Raw genomic sequence first — 15,631 nt, forward strand, 5'->3', positions numbered from 1 at the left:
ACACCTGCCATCTTCCCCTACTGCCTCTTTTACGTCCTGCTGTGAATCTGCAGCATCTTCTGCAGTGGCAGCAGCTGGCAGGACTCAGGTGCCTTTATCTCCCTGGCAGCTCTCTGTACTTGTGCAGCACCTTGCACTATGCAGTCCGAATTCCTGCATGTGGGGCTGCTTAGTGCACCAGCAATGAACATGATAAATAATAAAATCTGTCAACAAAGAACAGCGTGACCCTGTAAATCATTGACAGCTAGAGCAAGTGTTTTCTCCGTGGGAAATGTCTGTATTACTCTTTCGTCTCTTTATTGTCTTTCTGATGCTAACATCAGACAGTAGCCAAATTTGTGGGGTGCAGATGTCGGAGCAGATCCACAATCCGTGCGGAGATGCTGGGGTGTTGGTGGGACCACGCTGATCTCTGCTGTTGCAGTACAGCTCCCTCGGACAGCCTCCTGTAACACTACACTGGGTGTATAATTCTTGTAATCACTCAGTAGGCATGTTTCTGGGAGTGAGATCTGAGCCAAAGCAGAAATCTAATTCAGGATCTCAGGCGATCTTTCTTTCTCCTAACTGGTGGCCTTGGGCTCAGAGTGACTGACTCACACAAGGAAATGAGTGTGACCCGTACGTTGTTACTGCTATGTGTGCACGTAAGGGCAATTGAGTTGGTGGTTGATATCTGATGAAATCACTGATGACTTTTTGGTGACCTCTGATGGAAAGGCCACGTCTGAGACCGGGAGATTTTTCCTGCACAGTGGTCTGTCATAAACAACAGCACCTCGTTGTGATATGCTGGCTCTGCAGGAAACAGCAGCAGTCCAGCATTTCCAACTTGTCTGTATAAAACTTGGGGGCCTGAACCTTTAGTTAGCTTACATCAGCGTAGCTCCCTGGGAAACAAAGGAGTTTTACTTATCTCCTCCAGCTGGTTCTTAAATCCAAGGGTAGGTGCTGAATATGTTGGGGTATCCGTGTTTTTATCCTCCCTCCTGAATGGGTGTGCTGCTTACGCTAACTTTAGAGCAGCAGAACGTTTTCAGTAGTAGTAGTAAGTGTGTACTTAGGAACCAAACTTTTATCTTTAAGGCTTGAAAATGTTGGTCAGAGCAACTCACATGTCTGTTGCAGGTCTCTGGAGCCTGTATATATCTGATTTGTCTGCAATTCTTACTAGTTAGTAGCAAGTGAAGAGAGAATCGGGTCACACAGTCGCTGGTTCAGCCCCAAATACAACTGCTGATGATTAGGAAAAGTCAGGCAGTGTTAAGAGACGAATTAGGAGAAAACTGAAACCTGTCCCTTCTGGTTGCCCCAAAAGGGGACAGTGCACAAGCTTGGGGGCTATGGATCACACAGTACAGAACATAGGGAAGGGTTAGAAATGCCAACCTAATAAAGAGCAGGATTGACAAGAAGCCAGAAAACCACATGGACCAGAATATATAACTTGCAGCCCATGGCCCACAACACTATCTTTCTTTACCAGTGAGCAGTCCTGCCCTGTGTCTGCTCTTCTCTGCTCTTTAGGTAGCTGAGCTGTCTTTCACTAGGAAACTTTGTAATGCTGACAGTATTTTTTTTTCCCCAGGAGCTGCTCTAACAGCCTTGTTTCCCTCTGGTCCCATTGGAGCCTAATCCCAGCTCTACTGCTGCTCTGCGGTCAGCCAGGACCCAGTTCTCCAGACGGCCGTGTGTGGTACGTGATCATCAAGTTGGGGATGTTTGGCCTATCTCAGAGTTAGGCTGTTCTCCTGTTCGTGCTCAAGCTTTTCTCTGGGTGTGCTAGGATTAGGGAGGTGAGGAAGAGTGCTGACATGCTGATGCTAAGGGGGCTTGGGGTCAGCCTACAGTTAAGGATTAGGCTCAGTTGGTTTCACAGATGCTGTAGTCACTGGTGTCAGCAGAGGGTCTGGCTGACTTCGTTACACGTTTTGGGCTGCATCATCAGATCTTACAGGCCAACTGAAGTAGTGTATAAGGCTTTCCACCAGCTGGCCATCACCCTGTGCTGCTGCTTTGCACAGCACCACTGCCATTGTGTGTACTTTTGCCCGTCTGCACCTCCCCTGCTCTCTGCCTAGGACAGGTTGGCAGGAGTAGATGTGGCTCCCCTTCCTACCTGGACACTGTGTACAATGAGCAGTCGCAAAGCTCCAGTGGTAAAATGTGTTTTGAAAAGTCAGTGGATGGCTCTGAAAGGCCTCTTTCACATCCTGCACTAACAAATGAAACTCCTTGTTCCATCAAAATAAGATTGATAACTCCTCTGTCATTTCACATTTAATATTCTGAATATTGAGAGAGGTGTGGGTTTCCCTTGAGACACCAGCCTTTCTGCGCATCTCCTCCTTCATCTCCAGAGAGCCTGCTTGGAAGGCTGGGGGGGTTGCGGGGGGAGAAAAAGGAAAGAAAGACTTGAGGTGGAGAAAAGGAGAAAAATGACAGAGGAGCTCTTTCCTTTTTTTCATTTCATCAGCAACGAGTTTCTCATTTCAGAGCCTGGCAAATGGAATTGTGCTTGTTCAGCCACAATGAATGATCTTCCTTCCCTAGCCATCCCTGTTCCTGCCCCAGCCTCCCCCCACCTCATTGAAAATAAGGTGGCCCCTTGGGGCCACTGAAATAGGTTTCAAAAATAAAAATATTCCTGTTTTTATGGACGTTAGAAACTGTGATCTGTTTCAGTTAGAACTTTTGAGAAGCCAGAGTTGGGTGTGTGTGCGGGGGGAGACAGAAAAACCAAGGGAGCTCAAACCAACCCGAAGCAGATGTTTTTTCAATTTGCCATGAAGGGGCAATCCAGGTATCTGTCTAAACACTTAACCAGGGGTTGCTTAAAGAAGGAGGACAAGAAGAAAATAGTTTCCAATCTCATTTCTCCCCTCCCTGTTCTTTCTCACTCTCTGATGTTGTGAAAGGAAGCAGTAGTGACACCTGGAGCAATTGTGGATACCCAGAAATGTGATGCTGGACACATCCTTGCCAGTTGGAAACTGTCCTAGCTTAGTTCCTTCTGAAGGGGCTAGCCCTGCTCAGCTTTCTGCTGCAGCTGTGGAGATGCTGAATGAAACGGCCCAGGTGCAGCTGTGTAGTACAGCTTCCTTCCTCTCCAGGTGCGGTAGGACAGCAGTTTCCTGCTGTAGGATGGTGATGTCTCAGCTGGTATTGCCACATGTGACATCTGTGTCCCACCAGACCCACCTCAGGACATGGATCAAAAAGCCTTGAGTAGCACTGCTCTCCCATCTGCCACCTCTACAGGAGAGGCCACGGCCTGCATTGCGGCTGGGCAAGCTGGGACAGGTGGGCAGGTGTTCCTGAAGGCCTGACATTTCCCACAGGAACACCAAGACTTAGAGTGGCTGCATCTGGCCTTGGTCTGGGTCTGCATCGTGCCCCTGGATGCACATTAATGGGACCCTGCAACATTGATGTCTCTGGGCTTGTCTCCCAGGTGCTGCCTGCCCTTGCTCTAACTCCCTGAGGACCCCAGGCAGGCAGATGCTATGTTGGCCACTCAGCTTTCTTGCTGAGAAGTTTCCTGTGCCACAATTCAAAAGCTTCATTGGTGCAGTCTCCCATACCCTTGAGTGGTTTTGTAGATGGGGCACAACTTGCTTCCTTGGCAGTGGGTTGGGGTGCCCTATTCCCCTTGCATAAAAGAAATGTGTTGCCCAGAGACGGGTTGCAGCCTCTTGCGCAGGAAAAATCTTTCTGCGGGCTGTGGCTTGGGGCAGATATTCATTGCTTGGCTCACAGTAATTCACTGTATCTCACGGGACCCATTGAGCTTATTTAACAAAGGTCAGCTAAATTTTCTAGTGTCCTGCTGTGGAAGCAGTATCAGTAGAAATCTTATTTATCCTTGGTGTCCAGCTACTTGGCTGCTCATTTCAAATGGCCATGGTGGGATAAGTCCAAAACTGGTGTGGTCGTGTTGGGCAGTCTTAGAGCATCAGCTGCACAGTAACTGGTGAGAGGGTGCAGCTGTGCAGAGTCCGATCTGCTCCCTCGCTTTCCCTGCCTTGACTTTCCTGTGGCTGAGACTACCTAGGTTTTGACACTCGTGGTTTGCATCAGTTTGTAGGGTTATAGGCAATCTGGGCCAGTTGTGACCCTAAAGGGGGACTTGTTTTCAAAGGCTCTGAAAACTGTTGTGGCTCACTCAATGATTTCTGCTTGAAGGACACTCCATAAATCATCTGTTGTGAATGTTTTTGTCGCTGCTCATCACAGGTTGGTGGCTCCTGTCTCAGCTTGGGGCCTAGGGTGCTGGGTGCTGTGCAAAGCATGGTAGGAGATAGCTGCTGCTCTGAAGACTACGCAGTCTAAGTGGACATGGCTGTCAGGTTTGCACGGATGGCGTTCTGGTTTTCGCAAGGTGGGCTCTGTTACAGCCTCTTTCTGCTCACTCCTGTGAGTTCTCTTAATCGACCTGACCCTTTCTATTTAATTGTGCTGATGAATTTGCATATCTCACTCCTGGGATCTCCCCAGTCCCACCAGCGAGCAGGATGTGCTTCTAGCTTGTGGCGTGCAAGATCCCTCCCCTGTCCTGGATGGATTTTGCAGTACGAGCAGCCTGCTAACAGGTGCTGATTTGTGGCTGTACTGCCAGTGGGAGTGTTTGTGTGCAGCACCTGGCCCGTCAGTGGGCTGACGGTAACTGCTCTCTGGCTAGCTGGGGATAAGTAAACACCAAATACCTGTGGACCTTTTGTGGCTCTCCTGGGACATGGTCAGGGTACTTGCAGCAGACCTAAATGCCAGATCTTCTGAGAGCAACAGCGGTGTCTCAAACACAAGCAATTATCTCTGGAGGAGGGAACAAGCAGCTGCCTTTGGCACAGCTCTGGATCAGCAGTCTCAGGGAGGGCAATTGCAACTTCACCTCTGGGGTTTCCTTTTGTTGATGTGCCACAATGCTGGGATCCAGTGAGGATGGACACCATGGAATCCTGATTGTGGCACTGCCAAGAGCTGGATGAGGAGAGAAACTCCTGCACTGATCACTTCCAAAGTTAGACTTCAGCCCTTTCTTCAATCCTGGGACCCTTTCCTGCTGTAAACACACTGGTGGTGTTTCCACCATGGAGGAAGGGAAACTTTCCTTTTGAGTTTGTCTGTGTCAAGGGAAGGGTGGTGGGGGGGAGGGAATCATGGTCTTCTCTAGCCATGAAATGCTATATAGTCTCTGAGCCAGATGTGATTTGCCTTTTGAAGGAAAAGGCTTCATGGTGGTTATCGCCCTTTTGTCATCCTGCTGCTATCTCATGTAGGTGGTGCCTGGGCTAAATGTAGAAACCTGACTCACTGTGATTCAGTAGCCAAGTACCTCCTGTGCATTTTTGCTGCTGTAAACCTTTCTATTTCTCCTCTGGTGCTCTTCCATCCTGCCTCTGTACAGGTGGCTTGTTTTCAAGCACTGACCCTTCCAAGGGTGCGAGTTATCTGAAGGTGCAGCTTGTATGGCAATGTGAAGGTCTGGTTTTGTTGTGATGAAAGCTAGGCTCTGTGTGATCAGTACAGCCTTCTGCACTGGCCTTCCTACCTGTTCCAGGTCTCCGTGTCAGTGCAGGCAACCCCAGGCCTGGACGGGGAACCAGAACACTGCAAGAGAAGGGACTTAGAAGTAAGACGGTTCATCCACCTTTTTGAGTGCAGTCTTTCCTCTATGATTAATTATTCTGTTTCATGACACAGTTTGGGATACCTCCTGCAGCCCATGGGCTGCCTTATCTATCCATCAGCAAAGGAAGGATGCTCCCAGAGTACCAGGAAAGAGGGAAAGCCAAAGAAAAAATGAATGAGTGACAGGAAGCAAGGAGAACAGGAGGCAGGAGAAATGCTTTTCCTTTTTTTTCCCTTCACTTTCCCTTTCTTAGCTTCCCTGTGCTCTGCCTGCTCCCATCAAAGCCGCTGGAAATTGTTACCGACAGATCGAGTGTCTTCCAGTTTCTGTGTCAGGGAGTTTTGCCGATTCTCTGAACCATGCAAAAGAGGGGTCAGGCAAGAGAAGGAGAGAGCAAGAGAATGACCAATTCAGCACAGCTCTGGGCTTTATCACTGATCTGGTCAGGTTCACTGGGTTTTAACTCTATGAGCCAGTCAGGCTTAGAAACTCACACCTTTGTTATCACCTTTCAAGAGGAGGGAGCGGGCAGTGTGAATTCTCTGGGGTCATATCGAGAGGCAGGCCAGGGATCACTCCTGCAGCAGCCTGCCTTGCCCTCACCTTCCACAGCACGCCAGGCACTTGGATGCTCTCTGTCAAGATTGATCACTATTTATTACCCCACAGATCAGAGTGGGGACAGAGGCATGTTGGAGGAGATTTTGGGGTTGTGCTCGGCCCTACTGTCATGGCTTTGGGCAGGGAGGTGCACAAAGGGGTTGGAAGTTGCCAGCACCAAGCACCACTGCCATTTGGGTCTGGATCCGAACTGAGAGCTCTGAGGTGTTGGGACTGCCTTTGGTTCTGCCCTGTGTTCCCACGGTGGGTACAGAGGCTGTACCTGTATGGGTCTAAAAGCAGGGACCACTCCTGCCTGGCCCTGTAAAATTGCCCAAGTGAGACACTTGGGCAATTACTTCTCCTTATGGATCCTCCTTCTGGAAGTTGGAGCCTGGTAGCAGCAAGAGATGGAGTGTCGCATGGGGAGCACGATATTGCAGCTAACAGTCACGTTGCTGGAGGCTTAGGTCTGATGGGGCTTGAGTGGAGGCTTGGGGAGTCTTTACTTAGTTGGAACAAAGTCTCTGCAGGCCCAGATTAGTTCATTAAAGCCTGGTATCTTGCTTCTTCTCGCTGCTAAAGCTTTGCTCTGATGTGTTGCTGATAACACTGCTGAATGTGCATGTCCTGAAAAAAAAACATCTCTGCCTTTAGCAGATGCTCTTGTATCATCGCATCTCTCTGCAGCGTGGAGGTTTAGAGGCTGAAGTGGCATCGCTCAGTGGAGGAGAGGAGCTGTAAGCTGCTGGGACATCGGGATCCTGTTCCTTGTGTGTGTGTGGTGGGGACCATCAGGATCTTCGGGAGCCTCTGTTCTCCTCTCCAGAAAGTCTGCTGTGACCCCTGTGCCCTAGAGATGCTACGAGAGCCGTGCCTGGTAGGGGTGCCAGCTCAGGGAGGACAGGCCCCGAGCACACATTGCTCACCTCAAACCCCCCACGCCGCAGTGCTCTGTGTGGCTGTTAGCTGGCAGGGCAGGAAGGAGGAGCGGCCGGCTGTGCCAGCTCTGGGGACAGCAAGGGAGGGAACAGCGTGCACATCCTGGGGGGGGCTTTGGCAAGGACAATGCTGAATGTGGAGGTTCAGAGTGACGTGTACAAATAGCAGCCGAAGGGAGCTGGCTTTCCTGCCGGCCTGCGCCACTCCCTCACCCTGCAGAGAGCAAGATGCTGGCTGGGCGTAAGTCAGTCAAAGAAATCGTCGCTTCAGCAAAAGGTTCCTGGAGTTCGGAAAGTGGAGGAAGATTGAGGGGAATGTCAACTGACCCTGCTGTCACCACCAGCAGGAGGCACGGAGGTGTCCGGCAGCTTTCTGTGTGGGTGTGTTGGGGCTGTGGTTGAAAGGCCTACATGCATGGTAGGTTTTTTTTTTTGAACAACCATGGCTGAGACAGGGTTGCTGACACAGGTGTCACCAGATGAGGAGGAGAAACAGGAGATTTTTCCCTCCCAAGCTCTGAATAGTTGGTTGCTAGAGCTAAGGTGCTAGAGATCCCCTTTTGCAAAGGAGGACGTCTGCAGGCCTCTCAGCTTCTTCCCGCTGGGCAGCTTGTCTGTGAAGGTTATGGGCATCACGGGAGGAGATGGAGCTTCTGAACGTTCATATGGATCTGCTCTGTGACACCGATGTTGCCCTAGTTTAATAGCAGGAGTTTCTGCTTTTGTTTAACTTTGCTTTAAGGCTTCTGGCATGGTGGTGACGTGGCAGGAATTTAGGCACTGGTAGGCAGCGGGGACCCTTGGGAATGTTGTTGCTGGGGCAGGGCAGAGCCCCAGCTCAGGCTGCAGGTGCTCTGCAGCTGAACAGCAGCCAGGACCCTGCACTGCAGAGCTCTCACAGGTGGAGCAGTGGGGAAAGAGTGGGTGTGATTTGGTCTGGGTGAGCAACAGTTTGGAAGAGGTCCGAGACCAACTTCACCTGACTCTTCTGAAGCTCCTCATGTCTCTTTCAGGCTCATCTGCTTTCTCTGAAGGAATGATTGTGTGGTGTTTGGAAGAGGTCTTTGTCTTGTGTGAGGCATTGCTGGCCATTGACAAGAGGCGAAAAGAGGTAGGTTCAGTACTTGCAGTGGAAAGTGCACGTGTTTGAGATGGGGGCTGTTAGATCCTCTGAGGATTTGAGGGACAAGCTTGGAGCACTTCCAAGCAGTTTGTTCCCCTTCATGCATGGATATCACCCTCGCTGTGAACTGTCTTGTGATGGCTTCTGTGGTGCACTGCTAATTCCCAGTGGTGCTACAAAGGTGTCTAGTGTCATAATTATGGAACATGTTGAAACTGAGTAGACAGCTTTTGATTTTTGACTTGGTATAGGCAGAACCACGTGCAATTGAGTAAAGAGTCTCTTAGTTTTGACTTGTACTTCAGAACCTGCAGAATGTACTTGGGTTGTATTTTCCAACTTTCCGTTCACCGTGACAAAAGCACAAAGCTAAAGCTGGAATTCTCATTGACTTGTCTCCAAGAGCTAGGGCTTTAGTAGTATTCACACTTAATGTTGTATGTGAGATCTGGTAACTGCAGGGAAAAAAGTGTCAGCAAACATCCCATACACCAGGCAAGCCTCAAGACAGATGAGACGCTGTGCAAAGTGCATAGATATCAGTTCAGTTCCATTGTAATCAGCTTTGTATACCTCATGCTTGCTTATTCTGTGCTGAGACTCTGTTCTCAGAGAGTTGTCCAAAAATTTCAGTTGCACTTGGCTTCTGAAATGCAGGTTTGGTGTGTCAGAAGGGGTTGGTGAGCAGTACGGGGAAGGAGATGAGGAGCCTCTGGTTGGGAATCACCCATTTTTGGTACTGAAGGTGGCTGTCAAGGCTGATGCCTTCTGAGTGTGGGACCATGAGCAACAGTCACATTGTCCCCGGATAAGGTCCATCCGGATGGCCTGGAGCCTCCTCTGGTAGAACAGCCCTAGCAGGGTTGGAAGGAGCGTGTACACAGCTGCTGTGAAGAGGAGACAGACCTGTGTTGTGGTACTCATAAGCCAGGGGAACTTTATTATACTGGCATTACAATTAGCAAAGGGTGTATTTGTGCTGAAACTGTGTGTTTGGGGAGGGGGAGTCAGGGAGGGGAAAGAGCTGGCGGTGATGGGGAGGAAGGGAGGGTGCCCTGACCTCTCCTCGTAGCCCTGACTGTGTCCCCATCTGAAGGTCTGGCATATCCACTCTCACTACTTAATGATAGTGACATTACCCATCCGCCCAGCATCGCGGGGCTTTTGTCTTCATTCAGGCAGAAATGAAGTTCTCCTGGGCGCACTTATCAATCACTGCAAAGCTCCAGCTGTTCCGGAGCCTTTGGATCGACTTCAACAGCCGTGCTTACAAATTGTCTCTGAATAGCACCGAGCTGAGACCCCCTTTTTTGTCATTGTCTTCCGACAAATGTTTTTTTTCGGCAGCCTTTCGCAGACGTTGCCGGCTGCCTTCTGCCGCGGTGATTGAAAACAGGCCTGTTTTGCATTCTCCTGCCGGAGTCCTGGGTTCAGGGAGCTGTCCCTGAGTGCCACTCCAGCGAGTGCCGTGCCAAAGACAATTACATGCATAGTTTTGCTGATTGCATTAAAATCATTAGAATGAAAGATTCTGAAATCGTACATTAAGGGGGGAAATTAGAAAAAGCTTCAGAGACAGACAGCAGCGTCCCCAAAGTGAGGGCAATACAATTAGCTCAAATTGTGTTACATACACACAGACTAGGAGTAGCTCCTGTAACAAATGACCTTATTATTGTTGCTCCCTCTCTCCCTCCATTCCTTTTTCTCTCCTTCATTCCCTTCTCATTCTCATTCCTTCCTTTTTCCCTTCTCAGAAACTTATTCTTTGTCCAGGACTGCCATTCTCCTTGTTCACCCCTTCCTCTTGCTCTTCTCCCCTTCTTTTGTCTCAAGGACTGCCTGGGTAAGGTTGGTCGTGGGATCCCTGGAGTGCAATACTTTGCTTCCAGAGCTGCTTTGCAGGCCATTTAGGAAGAAGTGACTAAGTGCAACCCCAGAAGTTAATTTTCAGCTGTGCAAGAAACTTTGCTCTCTGGGGGAACAAGGAAGTACAAGACTCCAAAAGCTTTGTACGTGCACCAGCCATCAAGAAGATCGAAGCAGCTGTCTAGCTGTACTCCCTATCCAGTGCCAGGAAGGAGACTAGGAACTACGCTTCAGGTGGGAAATCTTCCTGCATGCCACAAACACTTGCACAGCAGGAGGTGAAGAAAGCTTAATTCTGGAAGGGAGAGTGAAGATTCTTCAACGTGAATTCCAGGTTGTCAAAAAAAAAAAATCCCATTGCATCAGGGTGTATGGGTTAACACCTGGACTAGACTCAGGGCTTTGCTTGGATGGTGATTTGAAGGAGAACATGTGGTCAGCCTGACAAAGGGGAAGGAAGAGGATTACTGTATATACTGCAGAAAGAGGGAACCAGGTGAAGAGGACTTCTGGGAAACAGCAAAGCTCATGTTGTACCTTAAGGAAGACTCCCAAGGATCTGGGGTCAGGGAAACACCTGAAAAAAGCCAAAGGGAGCAAAGAGACTGCCTTGTGGAAGAAGAGTGTGAACCACATGTGGATGCTGGAGACTGGACCTGCCCCAAAGGACATCTGTCATTCTGTCTGCACAATGCCAAGAAGCAAATGAAGGATTGTGGTCCTCCTTTGTGTGAGGATGGACTCCCAAGCATGTCATATGAATTGACCAAGGTCATCCATGGAACCTGTGTCAGTCAGGGACTGAAATGCATTTTCCTCAGCAGGCAGTAAATATCTTAATTGGAAAAATAGTTGCTCTGTGTCACTCTGTACTGTGACACTGTACAGCTTTACTGCTGGGGCTTGAGGTAGGTAGGGTATGAGCTGGGGTAGCTCTCTTGTTTCCAGTGTAACAGCTTGCAGCAACCTGTGTCAGCTGTGCCTGCCCATCAGCTTGTCCTGCTCTGCCTCTGGTGCTTCCAGTCACTGTGGCAGCACAGCGTTGGTGACTCAGGGATACCTGAACCTGAGGTGGTATCTTTGTGTTACTAGTGTGTTAATAACAATGGCTTGAAGCACTGTGCATTGACAGGGCACTGTCCAAACTTCATGTAAAATATGCTCACTTCCTTCATGAGATGAGTCTTAGATTAGACATGACACAGAGGGAAATAGGTCATTTACTTGCGGAGCGGGCTATGCAGAGGAAGAAGCAGTAAGTTGGTGAGATAATAAGGCAGGGACTTTAGCAAGTATAGAAGACAAGAAGGGGAAAACTAAGATAAAAATGGGAAAGAGGTAGGAGAGCAGAGGATATATCCACAGAGTGAAGTAGGTGGAAGATCAGTTTGCCTTCGTAAGGTGAATCACAAGGGTGGAATGTGTGAGACAAAGGAGTCCAGGAGGTGAGAGGTTGGGGGATGAAAAATAATGGATTTGATATGGGAGGGAAGCACAGGTTGGAGATGAGTGGGACAGAGGTGGAGAAAGCAGGCAGGAAAGGATTTCAAATTAGGGAGACCTGTTACAGACAAAGAAGAAAAGTGGAGATGGGTATGTGTTTTAGGTAAGTGGAACTTGGGTGTTGGAAAGACAAGCAGAGATGCAGGTTTGAGCAGTACGAAGAGAATAAAGTGAAGGGAGACAGATGAGGGTGAGGAGAAAAGAGTCCAGCTAGTGAGAAGGCCAAAAGGGATCTGGAGCTGCAGAGCACAGGAACTAAGTGACCTGTGGAGCCCAAAGATGGAGTTAAAAAAAAAAAAAAAAAACCCTTGAAGATAAGTGGGAAATGTACACTAGCAAAGTGTGCGTTTTCAATGATATATCAGCAGCCGATAATCCTTTCAGCAGGAGAAGACCAGACCCGTGGCAGCTGGCCCTTATGGGGATTTCTGCTGCTTTTATTTCAGCTTAATTCACAGGAGGAACAACCAAGAGTTAGTGGTGTTTGTCTGAGTTGCCATTGCTCCTTTTGAAGGACCTTCCTCTTTACCTTCCCTTGTGGTAAGTTCTCTTCTTAGTAAACTGTTAGGCTGCAAGGATTTTTGTGAAATTTTGGCACTGCAAATGCCAACATCTCCCTTTCTTTATTGGAAGTAAAGATGAACCTTGGCTCTTTCAGAGAGCAGTGAGAGGCATTCACTTGCACCAGCCTGTCTCTGCAGGTCAGAGCGGTGTGTGCAGTGTACTTGTAGATACAGTACCTAAAAATGGGTAGGCTATGGGACTCAGTCTCCAAGGCACAGCAGCAGGAAGGTTAGACTGTGGATATAAGGTCATGTTGATAGTCAGATATTAACTTGCCAGCCACGTTAATATTCAGCAAATGATATATAGCAGTACTTAGAGCAGTGCCATCGGAAGAGGCTCTTTGACTCTTCTGTGCTCTCTGCCTGTGTCTTCTCTGTACCCTTATCACAATAGCTCTCCAAATACCGAGGTCTTGTCTTCCTCTCATCCAGTGCAGGTAGATCTCATCGGCTTTGCTGAGACTATACACACCTTTCTGGAAGGTACCTTCTTTCCACCAGCATGAGAGATCTGAAAAGATCAGATTCCCAGAACAAAGTTAGCCTGTCTGAATGCCAGTCTACTCTTCCAGAGATCCCACTGCTGTTTTTGATTAGGCTTATAAAGATGACCACCTTGTTTGCTCAGAAGTGAGGGGGAGGTGTGGAAGGGCGCTGTCTGGAGTGCGCTGGGGTCAGTGAGGGCCTGACTTGATCAACTTCAACAGGCTTTGGATCAGGCCTCTAATGACTGTTTGCATGTGGGCTGGTGTGAGTAGGCTGAGAAGGGATGTGGCCTATGGCAGGATCACTGCAGAGAAAGGATGGTGCTTTACTGGGGGTGGAAAATGGAATTGTCACCGTGGAATGAATGAATCGTACAGTTTCTCTTTTGTAACCCAGGGAATAATTAAGATAGATGGGTAGATGAATTAGCTGTCCTGCAAGGTCAAAAGTGGATTGCCTTATTACTCTATTATTTCACTGTTGTGGAACTATCACCACTAACGCCTTTTTCATGATATTTTGTACACTGCACCAAAAAAAAAAAGGAAAAAAAGAAAAAGGGGGGGAGATACAAATTGATCGTTTGCTGGTGAAATCAGTCTTCGTCATCGCCAGCAGTGCTTGGATTAATGGGATTGAAGGCTGCTGGAGGTTCAGCCAGAGAGACGGGCGGAAAAACAAGAGAAATTGGTTTGTACCCCTGGGAATGGAATTGATGTGACTTGAACGGAGCTGCTGCAGCAGTGGTGGCTGCTATGCTGTGATGCTGGTTTAAAAAAAAAAAGGAGATGGGAGAACAAAATAAATCCCTAGCTGGAATTCTGTGTCATTACAAATGTGGATGGTAATCTTCTAGGGTATTTGGGAGGTCCAGAAGAGTACATTTGCTACAAGCCTTCAAGAAACAATAGAGCAGAGCCTTTGTGAAACACGGTTGCTTTCTGGTAGTCTTCCACTATTTCTGTGGGGTATTAAAAATGAGCAATAGAGGCAGGGTATTACTCCTGTTACTGGTGAATTTACTGGTGTATACTACCCAATCTATGTAGCTGGTCATGGAGACCTTCCAGATGGGTAAAGACCATCATGTGGAAGTGGAGGAGAGGAGACCAACAACATACATGGTTTGTAGAATGAGAAAAGTGGGGGCATATCACTATAGGTTACTGTGTCTTTGACCTGACAGTCACAGCAAGAAATATGCTGGAGAGGAAAACCCGTATTTATGGTTTTTCCATCTGCAGTGCCAAGAGGTGGCTCAGAAATGCTTGCTGTCTTCTGAATTCCTTGTTTGATTTCTAGTAAACAATGATTTGGAGAGGTCTAAACCCATGGAGGAAAGACACCTCATTCTACTTGACATGTCCTCCCTATGCTTGGCATCATGGTTATAGCAGATCTCATCTTCCCCAGGCACCATGAGCAGCAGCGGAGGGAATCCGTGTCTGTGTGCAGTTGGTGTCAAGGCATGTCCCTGCCTACATGCATTCTCTCCTGTGCTCACCCAGGGTCAGCTGGCGATGGCAGAGCAGTGCATGGTGGCTGCAGCACAAAATGCTGAAGTGAAGTTGCCTGTGCTTGGCTGCTTTTAGCAGTGGGATGTATAGTGTTCATCTGAACAGCTTAAAAGCAGGGCTATGAGGAATGGCTTTCCAAATGTGGGGCTGGATCTGAGGAAGATGTTCCTAACACCAGGTGAAGTCAACTTAAGTGCTGTGTGAAGGGGAGATCTGGCAGATCTCTTCCTCAGTCAGACATATTTGTGTTTTTTCCTGCTGCTCTTTGGTCAACCCTGATGCCAGCTCTGAGGAAAATCAACTGTGAGATTCTAGAGTGAAACCCGGTGAATTATTTCTGAAATGCTCTGTGTGTGGTTGGAGGCTCAAGACACCACAATGTACAGCTGTGTCCTGTCCATGGGGAGTCAGAGAGCAGAGGTGGCTTTCTGACTCTTGGCTGGCAAGAGAGCATTTTCTGTAAATGAGACTATTTGTGATAGAGTAGTGTGTGGGGCAAATTTCTTCTGATTTACTTTCCTTTCTTTCCTGGACTATACTCCTGATTATGAAAAGTGGTGGTGTAATGCTGGCTGTGAGCTCTAGGGCAGTTGTACGTCTTCTGTGCTTGGTGAGTCCTCCCATGGTGATGGTTAAATCACCTTCTGCCAGTCTGACAAATCCAGAATAGTATAAAAATAGTATAAAAGTAGGATTATGGCAACAAAAGCCTAATACAACTGGGTTGTCCCTGTTCATCTCATCCAGGGTCTAATGAAGGCAATTTTGATCCCAAACAACTATTGAAGTTTGGGGTTGTAGGCAGGGTCTTGGTGGAAAGCCTGAGCTTCCCCTTGGAGATATCTGGGGAACAACATGAGATTTTTCATTCTTCTATGTAACACCATTAGCCTCATAGAGCATCAGTGAGAAGGGGGCAAAAAATGGACGAAGGAAGCATTTAAAGTAAATCCAGATAGGGCAGTGTGCATCCCAAAACTCTTGGCATCTTGTACTCTGTTTTCTTCAGTGCTCAATATACAGATAGTCTGGGGATGGGAGGGCGGAGATCTGGGAAACTCCTTTTCCAGCACTGTGAACAGTACAGAAGCAAGACCTTGATGCAAAACATTACGGTGTTTGCATCAGGCAACTGGCTCTGCAGATAGTCAGGGTGAGCTGAGCCTATTTACTAGCAGGAAGAACAGCTGCCGCACAGGGCCACTGATGTTTTCTGCTCTCAGATCTGCACTGTGGATCTTGCCTTCTGCTTTCCTGATGAGAGATCCTCTCATGTCTGAGAGGGCAGGTCCTCCTCTCTGAACCATGCTCCATGCAGGCCTGAGGGAAGCATGCTCTCTGAACTGTGGGTTGCTCTGCTGGGGAAGGAAATGCTTTAACCCCTGTGTGCT

The 15,631-nt window shown here is 48.4% G+C and overlaps 1 long non-coding RNA gene across 1 annotated transcript in view; it reads left to right on the forward strand.

The window, feature by feature from the left end:
• LOC308197007 overlaps positions 1-15,631 on the forward strand; it is a 318,880-nt gene that overhangs the window by 223,586 nt on the left and 79,663 nt on the right. Inside the window, exon 6 of the long non-coding RNA XR_013952526.1 lies at positions 1,592-1,699. This is a non-coding gene — a long non-coding RNA (uncharacterized lncRNA). The remainder of the gene's footprint in view (positions 1-1,591; positions 1,700-15,631) is intronic.

Source organism: Anser brachyrhynchus (assembly GCF_964034855.1).
Source record: "Anser brachyrhynchus genome assembly, chromosome: 6".
In the NCBI taxonomy this organism is placed as follows: Eukaryota; Metazoa; Chordata; class Aves; order Anseriformes; family Anatidae; genus Anser; species Anser brachyrhynchus.